This window comes from Thermobia domestica, chromosome 7, assembly GCF_964235325.1.
Source record: "Thermobia domestica chromosome 7, izTheDome1.hap1.1, whole genome shotgun sequence".
NCBI classification, from domain to species: Eukaryota; Metazoa; Arthropoda; class Insecta; order Zygentoma; family Lepismatidae; genus Thermobia; species Thermobia domestica.
In genome coordinates, this window is record NC_137460.1 from 240,177,686 (window position 1) to 240,189,483 (window position 11,798).

The window sequence follows — 11,798 nt, forward strand, 5'->3', positions numbered from 1 at the left end:
TGATATGCTAACGAAGGTTCATTGGCGTCAGCATACAGGCTGGCGACGGGACTTGTTCAGTAGGCGCCTGTAGCAATACGAATACCCAGGTGATACACTGTGTCAAGTTGTCGTAGCACAGAAGCACGAGCAGAACCATAGACAATACAGCCATAGTCTAACTTGGACCGAATTAGACTACGGTACAAACGAAGCAGAACAGTACGATCAGCAACCCCCGTGCAGTGGGAAAGGACACGAAGGAGATTCAGAGCTCGTAGACAAGAGTACTTAAGGTTCCGAATATGTGGTGCCCACGACAAGCGACGGTCAAACACCAGACCCAAGAAACGGACTTGATCAACAAATGACAAACGGGTGCCATCGAGGTTCAAGTACGGGTCAAGAACGGAGGTACGCTGCCGGCAGAAGTGAACACATTGGGATTTCTCGGTGCAAAAGCGAAATCCAGTCTTATTCGACGAGCGAGCAAGACGATTGAGAGTCAGTTGAAGCTGTCGAGTAATGCCGCGAAGGTGGTTGGAGCGACAGGAAATGAGGAGGTCGTCAATGTAAAGCAGACAAGACACAGGAACCTGAATCTGCGAGAGAACATTGTTGACAGCGACAGCAAACAACGTGTCACTAAGGACACTGCCTTGTGAAACACCATTTTCTTGTACAAAGCGCTCTGAGAGACTAGATCCCACACTCGTGAAGAAAATTCGTGATAAATTGCGCGAAATGTCCACGAAGACCCCAGTCATATAATTGTTTTAAGATACCGTAACACCATGTGGTGTCATACGCCTTCTCTAAATCAAAAAATATAGCCACAGGATGTTCTCCGTTGAGAAAGGGTTCTTGAATGTGACCCTCAAGATAAGCAAGATTGTCAATAGTTGAACGGAAGCGACGAAAGCCACACTGAAACTTGCTCAAAAGGGAATGCGATTCCAAATACCGCACCATTCGCTCAAGCAGCTTACAGACACAGTTCGTGAGAGCAATGGGGCTCGTGGGGCTAGTTGCGGCTTTCCCTGGCTTTAAGATAGGAAGCACCAGGGCCTCACACCAAGCAGGTGGAAAATACTCCCCAACCGAGATGCGATTATACAGCTGCAATAATGCAAGCTGAGTGTCGTTGGAGAGGTTGCGCAACATATCATACGAAACACGGTCAAGCTCGGGAGCAGTGTTGGACGATACGCGGAGAGCAGATTCGAACTCAACGAGCGTGAAAGGAGCGTCAAGGCCTCACTGTTGGCGCAACGGAAAATTAAGGGGTTCGGTCTAGCTGAGGACGTGAACGAGCAAAGGTTGGTGGGTAGTGATCCGACTCAAGAGATCAAATGGTCACCCAATATATAAGCGATCTCTGAGGAATTGGTGTCTAGAACACCATTCACGTGTAAAGCAGGCACAGTAAGTAAGGGAGAATATCCGTTTAGAGAGCGAACCCGATGCCACACAGCAGACTTAGGCGTGCGACCACTGAATGACGAAACGTAATACGTCCAGCTTTGGCGAATCGAGAATTTTACCAGACGGCGAACACGAGCACGCAGAATCCGGAACTGCTGAAGATTGTCGTCCATTAGATGACGATTAAAAGTGACAAGAGCAAGCCGACGAGCCTGAATAGCCTCACGGAGTTCCGCAGACCACCAAGGAACACGCCGCCGGGAAACGTTACCACCGCATTTTAGAATGGAACCATGAGCAGCATCAAGAACAGTCTGCTCAGAAGCCTCAGCCACAAAAAGCGACAGGGAGATCACGACAATGAAACTCACTGAGCTCACGGAATTTACGCCAGTCAGCACGCTTCAGTTTCAAACGGCGGAGAGAAAAATGAGGTGTAACAGGGAGACCTTCAACAAATAACGGGAAGTAGTCACTGCCAGAAAGATCGGGATGCACTCTCCATGTCAATGAGGTCAAGAGACTAGCACTACACATGGAGAGGTCAATACAAGAATATGTACCATGGGCAGCGGAAAAGTGAGTGGGAATCCCGTCATTAGGGAGGATCAGTCCACTCTCCTGAAGAAAGTCCGTTACTTCACGGCCACGACCGTCAGTTCGGACAGAGCCCCATAGACGGTGATAAGCATTAAGGTCTCCTACAAGCAAGACTGGCGGCTCGATCTGATAGAAGAGCTGAAGCAGATCGGCGGTTGTAAAGACGTCTGAGTGAGGAACGTATATGGAACAAATTGCTAGCCGACGACAGAAGGATACTCGCACCGCGACGGCTTGCCGGCGCGATACAATGTGAATCTGTCGACAATGAAGAGTGTCCGAAACACGTACTGCCACGCCGCCAGCAGCGTGGTCACCATCTGACTTATCACATCGATACATAGTATACCCAAAAAGAACGTAAGACTGGGTAGGCTTAAAATGGGTTTCCTGCAAGCAGGTAAGTACAGGCGAGTGGTTAGTGACCAGTTGGGTCAATTCCTCACGGTGAGTACAGAAGCCGTTCAGGTTTTACTGAATGAGCGCCAAACTGGAAAAGTTTAAGGCGAAGTTTCCCACGAGGGCCCATTACAGTCCACTCCGTGTCCATCAGTTCATCTTCCACCATGTCAGATTTCAAAGAAACTCCAGGTGGCTTACAAACTGGAGTAGATTTCGGTCTCTTGGGAGAGAGAACCGTATCGTTGAGCCGGCGTATATGCTGGCTAAGCTTAAGGCCAGCGATGTAAGGTGAGCAGCAAAGTCCTGGACTACACCGAAGACCACCACTAACAGAGACACGTGGGGTCTTGGGGATTTCGCTAGTTTTTTGAACTGGAGTCCGGAAGTGCGCTGGGGGTTGCAACTGGGTTCTTAAAAAGGTCGCTCGTCCTTGCAGCTGGGGTCTTGCGGTCAAAATTAGGCTGTGGGACCAAGTCGGTTTGGGTGGAAACGTCGACGGTCTGGGTGGCAACAAATTTCCGAGAACTAGCGGCAACAGTCGCAAAGGGAACAGAAAGCGAGGAAGGAAGGTTTACTTTCAAAAGACGCTTCGAATCGGCGGCAGAAATCTTCTCTATAACCATGAGTTCTCGGATACGCTTCTCACGCTGAAAGGCTGGACAATCCTGAGACCATGCAGAATGATCACCATTGCAGTTGACGCAGAAGGGCTTCGTCGCTGTACAGGGATCCGCACCATCACTATCCTGGCCACAATTGGCACAAAGAGCAGCACTCGCATTATATGAGGTGCTGGTGTGCCCAAAATGTTGACATTTATAACAGCGTAAGGGACTAGGTATATATGGTCAAACTTTGAGACGATAGAAACCACCCTTGACGTCATCAGGAAGCGTTGGCAAACTGAAAGTAAGAATCAGTGACTGGGCAGCTACGAGTTCACCTGATTTCTATCTTTCGATGCGAGCTACGTCTACAACGTGTTGGTCCGCTAACTCCGATTTTATCTCCTTTTCGCTGGCATTAAGGAGATCCCAACACGAGGTCACGCCTCGAGAAACGTTCAGTAGACGATGGCGTTCTACGGACAAGTTCACTGGGCCAATAGCACTTAACTTCATCAGTTTCGAAGTTTGCCGCTCGTCGACGGTTTCCACCAGTAAGGTACCATTCCGCAATTTCTTAATATCTTCAACCTGTCCGGCGTTATAAGTAATAAATTTATTAATAACAAAAGGTGACAAGCTCTTTAGAGCACTCGGACGGTTATCGGTAGCATCGGCACCATCAGTTACTTTATCTTTAATTACAAAGTCTCGGACCACGGGTGTCGCAATACTTGTAATTTCCACATTCTCTCTGACGGGATTTTCTATCTCGCTCTCGGTAAGTTTGGGGTTTTTATTAGAGGGCGGCCCGGACCCGTTTTAATAGTTTTTGTACCCATAAAAAGTTTTAATGTTTTAACATGTGTAAGGAGAAAAAAGGGTGTGAAGTCACACCGAGGCGTTAACGGGGAGAACTAATGCTACCCCCTGGCAATCCTTTCGTCACGCCCTCAAACTTAGGATCAGCGTGGGACCGACGCGGTCAAGGGGAATGGGAGTGCAAGAAAACCATTCCCGTCGACATAAACGGGTGGCCCCGGAAAATTAAGAGGTGAAACAAAAGAAAAAAAACCTGTCCAAGCAAAAGATAGACCCCACCAGCCCAGAAAGAACAAAACAAAAGTTGCGGAGTTTTTTGTATATTTAATTGTACTCGTTTTTTTATTTTTTTGTTTTTTTATATTTGCAAAGACTAAACACTCCGGACAACACAAACACTGGACACACACAACATGAGGCCGGGTGGGTGCACGTCCTCCTCAAGTGGAGGAAGACGTCCACTAGACCTTCGTCTTCCCATCAACCGCCCTCGAGTCCGGTAGCGGTATTCGCGGCTGAGAGGGCATGCAAAAGATGATGATGAAGGGTGACAGATGAGAGAATGATGAAGCCGTCCTCTCAGCTCCACCCCCTCCCCGACGATGACGGTCCACTACATGGAGGGGTCAAAACAATACACTGCAGCTCTGTTATTAGAAGAATTATCCTTAACTTTCATGTCTTGTGATAGTTCTTTGTTTCTTTGGTGTTGAGCATATGTTTCTTCCAGGTCTGGTGTTCTTTCTTCTTCGGGAGTATTTTTCCAAGATTCACAAATATTACATTGATCTTACTTCGGTTTGTAAAAGCTAAGATTAAATTCTGTGTTGAAAATAGTTTCGTAAACGTGCTTTTTGGCGAAAGGTTTCCCTTCTCCAATAAGTTAAAAGAAAAACTTCGGGTCTTTTGTTCGCCTTTTTTTCGCCCCGTACACTTTACATTTTTATGTATAAAAAAATCTTCGATGAAATTCACTCGCAAATTGCCCTAAAGCACAACTGAGATTTCTGGGTCACCAGCGAAGTGGGCGAGCACCAGGGACTTGTTTCAAGGATTCAAGAACACAGTTCGTTACCCGGCGAACGCCGAACACCATAAAACTGTTATGCGTTTTTGATATTGTAGCTGTGTGTTGAGTACACTTTCTTTCGTGAAATCGTAGAACTCGTGAAAACACTTCTCTACTCTCCACCCAGTATGTCAAAGTTGGTACTGAGTTTAACTCTTTTTAAGCCTTGGTAGCGGGACGTCTTAGGCTTTACTGGTTCGAAGATAATGAGAAAGTGCTCCAAAGTCAATAATTGGGGGAGACTTGTATCTCAGAGGTAGAACTCGTACTGGAAATCGAAACTCATGTAACTCATGAACACCGTGGACTGAATCCAGATACGGAGGGATAGTATGACTAAATTAAAGAGACCACTTCCATCATTAATTTTATTTATAAAAATAAAGAAAAAATGAAAAAACAAAGACTTCTACAATTCGGAAATATGAAAAAAAGCATGCTTAAAGTATTACCACAGGATGTGTATGGGCACAACCCCTACATTACAAACTGGGTGCTAGAAGGTTACCACATTGAGCCGCAATGTATTGAAGATAGTAATTTTGATGCTTTGTACTTACAACTTGCATTAGGCAAAAGGGGGAGTAGTAACCTTCGAAGTGGAAACTCAGTCTCAATTTCAAGTTGCAACTTAATGTCAATTTCTAACAAGTCTCAAAGTGCTCGTCCCATATTAAGGAATCCTAGAACAAAAAGATCACATACCTGATCTTATGACGAGTGTCCGGAGCAAAAGTACATCAGACGAAAGTCGCAGAACAACAACCTGAGCTCGGCTAGGGGCCTAGCTTATAAAGCGATTTCGTCCCACGCATTTTCTGCTAGTTTTGACGTAGCTCGAGAGCTGGCGTCACGAGCCTTGACAAACTTGGAGAAGCTTTACACGCGCATGCCCAATAGTGGCCAAGACTTCTAGTTTTCTATGATTTTTCCCATCACGCCTGGGCGGAAGTATCTACTTTACATTTACTAATACATCTTTATTTCACGATCAGCTCCAAATGCATATTGCTTTATGCACTTATTCCTTGCGTGGTGTTCATAAATTAACAGCAGCGACCCAGCACTGTGATTTGGGCAAATCAAAGCCAGGGTTATGGCGGTATTACATGCGTGTAGGTTGGCGTCAATGAGACATCAGATTGCTAATACAATCAATGCGTCCCTTGACTCCGTTCTCCCTTTCTTTGTTTCTCTTCTACACACACAAATAGAAAAGCACGGGCGTCTCACCCTATGATTTGAGTCCGGCTTAGGACTTAGACGCTTAACTGTGTAAGAATTCATTTCCCGATTATACACATAGTATCAGTAATAAAAGTACCCTGCAAAATCATTATCAAATTATATTCTTACAAAAAGACACTTATAGATATGCGACAATCATTTGGACACGAGTGTACATAAACGTTAGAGGGCACTTGAGGCAAAACGTTAGGCTTGTAGCACAATTTTTTTCCGGCGAACGGCTTGTGAGTTAAGATACGTTCTCCATAAGGGTAGAGAAGCCAATTTTATAGAATTGATAAATGATGACTTCGATGTATTCAACTCAAGAGTGTCCAAAGACAATAGAACAATCTTGCGTTGTGCTTATGTGTTGAATCTGACAGGCCAATAAAACGTACTGAAAAGGTTTTCTGAGGTGTGCAGCACGATGTGTTTGGGGAACAGAAAGGGGTTGCTTCCCTGTCAAACTGCATTCATGACATCTATTAAGTCGCTTTTGGGTTTGTTTGAGGACTTGAAAGAAATGAAAGTTTCCTACATCCTCAGTCGCAGATTGAATCAAGACTGTCTCTAAAATTTCTTGAGCAGGGTACGTGGGCTTGGTGTATTTTATAACCAGCCTTCTCCTTTTGAAGTCCGAAACAGAATACGTTTGCTTATTCTCGGCAAAGTCGCAAGTGAGATACCACTCTCTTCAGGAACAACCGTTGAGGATGCCAATATAAGTGACGAGGCTAGTGAGGAAAGCAGTGATGATCTAATAAACATAATGACCAACGACCATTTCATCGACATCATTGATACACCAAATTCATCCGAAGCTCAGCCACGAACAACTGCAGATGAAGATCTAACGGAAGATACACTGCTGTCGTGAGAAGAGTATGGTGAAAATATTTCTTTAGATACTTTAAAGTATGTTGCCGGTTACATCGCTTTTAGATGCCATTCCATTGACAGAACGCTAGGGAACACCTCCGAATTATGCGATGAAAGTGAAACATCCCTAATGACTGGAATTCATTTGTTTTGCGAAGAAGACATTTTACTTTATCTCCGCAATGGACTGAAACATTTAAGCAACTGAAGGTTATTTTTGCCTGCCTTCCATGGTTCTAATTATGCGTTAGGCAAGGGTGTAATGGAACGATTGTATGCTATAGTAAAAGAAAAGTTTCCTGAGCTTCATGATAAGATCATACGTACGTATTTTCGAACTAGGACATATATCAGAATCATACATCTGAACAAGAACTGAAAGAAACAAAGCATGAAGAAATCAGCTGCGAAGAGGAATCAGTTGTGGGCTTCTTCGTGTTTTGGGAAATAAGAAGTTTCCACACCTTCTTTATACGAGGTAAGTAAAACTGATATTTATTAGTTTAATAGTGGTGATGATGATATGTTCAGCCCGAAAACAGGTCATTGACGCGAAAGATCCCTGGTGGTTTTCTATTCCTTTCCATGGGCGAAGATGACTTATGTATAGGTAATAAGCTTTGACGAACGAGTTTGCTCTGTTGATAGAGCCATGAGCTTGCATTCGGAGGGCCGTGGGCTAGATTCTCATTGCCGCCAATCACCCTCACGGGTCTTTCTGGGTTTGCTTCCGTCGTGCCAGGCAAATGTTGTGATGGTTCCTCGTGAATATTTTCTAACCGACAGTTTTCCAAATCCTTTTTTCCTTGTTATTGTTATGCAACGCAAATTAGTTACAGTTGTTAGTTATGCATGCACTCCAAGCCATGATTTTATATAGTATTTATGGGAAAAATACGCAGTACTGTGTTTAATCGTGAATTTGCAATATTGACTAACATGGTGAGTGTTGCGTTGAAGGGAGTTGTTGGAGGCAAACAGGACAAATTTCGATGATAAGTAAGTTTTCAAATTTTATTGGTGTATTTCAAGTGTTTATTATAACATTAGGATGTGGTACATACGATTACTAGAAGAAATCTACGTATAGTTGTGATAATCAAGATGCATGCGCGTCAAGTACAAAGACCGGCCTTGCAACGCTGCCGTGCACATGGGTGTGACAAGACCAGTGTGTCAGTGTTGCTAACCACAAGGTTTATTTATATTTTGGGGGAAAATGCACAGATCCATGTACGGGTAAAATTCGCATATGTGTAAATTGCCCCAACAGTGTGATGTGAATAAAATCACGAAGTATTAAAATATATATCGAACGTAGCCTGGGTACGTGGTAGGTTTTTATATAAGTTCAGTCACACATAAGAAAAAGGCTTGTGTGAAAAAAATCAAACACAATAGATAACTTTGAATTTGTAAGGCAGGGAGAAACATCGTTTTCCATTATATGAAAACAAATAAGCCTATTAAGTAATTTATATCAATAAAATGGAAATGAGAAAGTGCGGAACGGAAGTCAGTGTGGTAAGTGAATTGTTGTGAGTCAAATGAAAATAATCACCAGGCTTAGAGGCCAGGGAGGATAAAAGATGAGGTACATCACAGTAAATATATAAAATATGAGGTACGTCCAAGGTCTTCAGTGCAGAAGAAACCCCGAGCTATTCTTCACTACTGTAACAACAACGAAAAGACGGATTTGGAAAGAAAGTCGATCATAGCTGATTTATAAGATATCATCCCGGCATTTACCTAGTATAAGAAGAACCTTGGAAAACGAGACAGTATGGTATGCCGATGGGTTCAAATCCATGACCTTCTGAATGCTAAACCAAGACACTATGAGTACTGAAATTTCTGTGAATGTGTAAAATGTGAATGTGTCGTGAATCATAGTTTTAGATAGTTGGCTTAACATGTTTCTTCTTTGTGTCGTTTCAGAAAAATGGTTAGAAATTACAAGAGACACACGGAGAGAGGTGCGTATGCAGAGGAACAAATTCAAGAATCGTTGATCGCCATACGGGAAAGTATGAAAATTTACACAGTTAGCATCGCATACGGTGTACCACGTAGAACTTTACAGCATAGATTAAAGGAGAATCAAGATTATAAACCAAAATTAGGTGGGCCCAGTTGCCCTTGGTGCTGCGGAACAGGAGTTGGTGGATCATTTATTAAGATTGGAGCGTAAGAGGTTTCCACTTACTATGGTAGATGTGAAACGAATAGCATATCAATATTGCGAAATAAATGGAGTGAAACATCCGTTTAATTCCTCAAAGAACAGTGTTGGTTATCACTGGTTATATGCATTATTACACCGACACAGAAACGTCAGTGTTCGCAAAACTCAACACTCTCATATGCTCGATCTGATGCTTTACGTAAGAAAGAATGTAATCTGTTCTACAGCATTCTAGATAACGAAATGGAGAATGAGGACGGAATTCGACTACTAGTATCGCATTTGTTCAACTGCGACGAAACAGGGATCCAGCTGATTCACAAACCGGGAAAGTTCTTGGCTGCGAAAAAAGAGAACCATACAATACACGCAGTGACAACTGGAGAGAGGGTGACAGTGATGGCATGTGTCAGGGGTAGTGGATCTTTTATACCGCCATTTGCTATTTTTAAAGGTGTAAGAATGCGCGAAGAATTCCAGGATGGGCTGCCTCCTGGGTCAGTTGTAGTGATGTCTGAGTCGGGCTATTAGTCTATCAGATTCAGCAAAATTTAATATCACTAAAAGGGAGTAGCTGCAACATATTTTAAATTGTTCCGTATAGTGCCAACAGTCAAAAAAGGCATGTTGCCTACTCTGGAAGAGTAGCTTTCTTAAAATGGCGACCAAAAACAAAATGGTGGCGTAAATTCTTAAAACCGCTATAAGTTTCTCAAATAATATCCATTTTATTAACTTTTTGTTTCTATTCCATGGTTTTGTGGATCAAGGTATCTATCAGTGCAATGTAAAACATGGTTCAAATATGTTTTATGGTCATTATATAATAATTTGAAAGTGGAAACTAAAAATTGATGTTATATTAACTCATTTCGACAATTAAATTCCATGATATTAACAGATTTTTCTCCCGAGATTCAAGATGGAAGAAGAAGGGAGATACATTATCTGTTTAGCATCTGCATTTGACCTCACTGAACGAAAGGACAGACTGAAATATGCTACAAATACCAGAGGAAATCATCATATGTACTAGTGTGATTACTGTACCAGTTGCAGATATTAGATAACACCGAAAATGTTGCCACGACTTTACACATAAACAAAAGCTTCAGAAAATGTTAGAAAATATATTCAATCACAAGATGTGGGACCACGTCGCAAGACAAGTAGGACATGTGTATCGTCAAATATTCTGCCAAAAGTGTGTATTCTGTGAGAGAACAAAGTATGTGAAAGGAGCAAAAGCACGTGAATCACTCTCTGACAATTGTGAGCTGGGAGTAGATAACACAGTTCGCTCAGTAGCAAATGAACATCTGAGTTTAAAGACTGAACAAGCAAAATTAGCTATGAAAATATTACGTATTGCTATTAAAGACTCAGTGTCAAGCGAAGCTAAGTATCATTTCACTTGTTACAGAAATTTTGTTAGGATAATACACAAACAGAATGTCGCAGAGCCAAGCAGTGACAGTGTGGAAATGAACTGTGGAAATGTTACATTTGTTAAAGTTTCAAAGTTAGGAGAAGACGTAGTCAAGAATCCTCGAGCTATTTCTTTTCAACGATTTGTCAAAGTTATGGAATAAAACAATTAAAAATTAGGAGAAAAATAAATTTCTCGAGAAAATGTAATCTTATGAGGCAAATTTCATTGCACAACAAGAACTTAGTATTTGTTAGTACTGAACATTGAAAAACATTAGTGTACCCAGTTTTGTTACGCACTGAGAAGTTAGTTATAGAAAATGATAAACTCCAACAGGAATTGCAGAATTTAGGTAACATTCAAGCAGAAGATACAACAATGGATCTTGCAGCTCTAAGTCTAAGAAAAGACATTTCAAATGTTAGTAAGAGGCTACCATGCCCACTAACAGAAAACGATTTTCATCATGAATGCATTTCTCTATATGTACCGCCAAGATTAGATACATTTGTTACATTTATACTTAGGGTACATCTGATTCCGATAAATGCAGTGCAGTGTGGTTTTGCGTTTAAAGTACTCTTTGGCCCAGGACTTCGTGCATAATGTTCCTCGAGATAAAATTAAACCCCTTAAAAGTGTTTTACTCCCATCTGCAGTAAAAGCTCTGTGTAACAACACAGAAGTTGTACGGCTTCTGAATAACCAATATCATGGTATCAGCTATGAAATCATTAGAGAACTGGAAACAGAATATGCACTAAATGTTATAACTAAACAAAAAGAAGGACATGTGATACTTCCTGATAAATTTCTAGTGTCAATGAATACAGAGATAGAGGTGTTGCCCTACTAATTGCAGATATCACTGACAATTTAGAACAAACATTAACAAGTGGTGGCACATCACACCGTATAAATTAAATAATTGCTATGCTACAAACTGGCGAATCACTGTTGAAGGCAAAAACAACAGTCTTGTCTTCAAGAACCTGGAATTTCATCAACAACTGCCACAGAAACTAAACAACCATCTAATACTCCAATCGAACCCATCAAAAACGGCCAAAGAAATCATTACCTGAAGATTTGACGACGAGGAAAATGCCAGAATACTACAGTGGATTCCACCAGGTGAATTGACACACATTCTAAATTTATGGAATT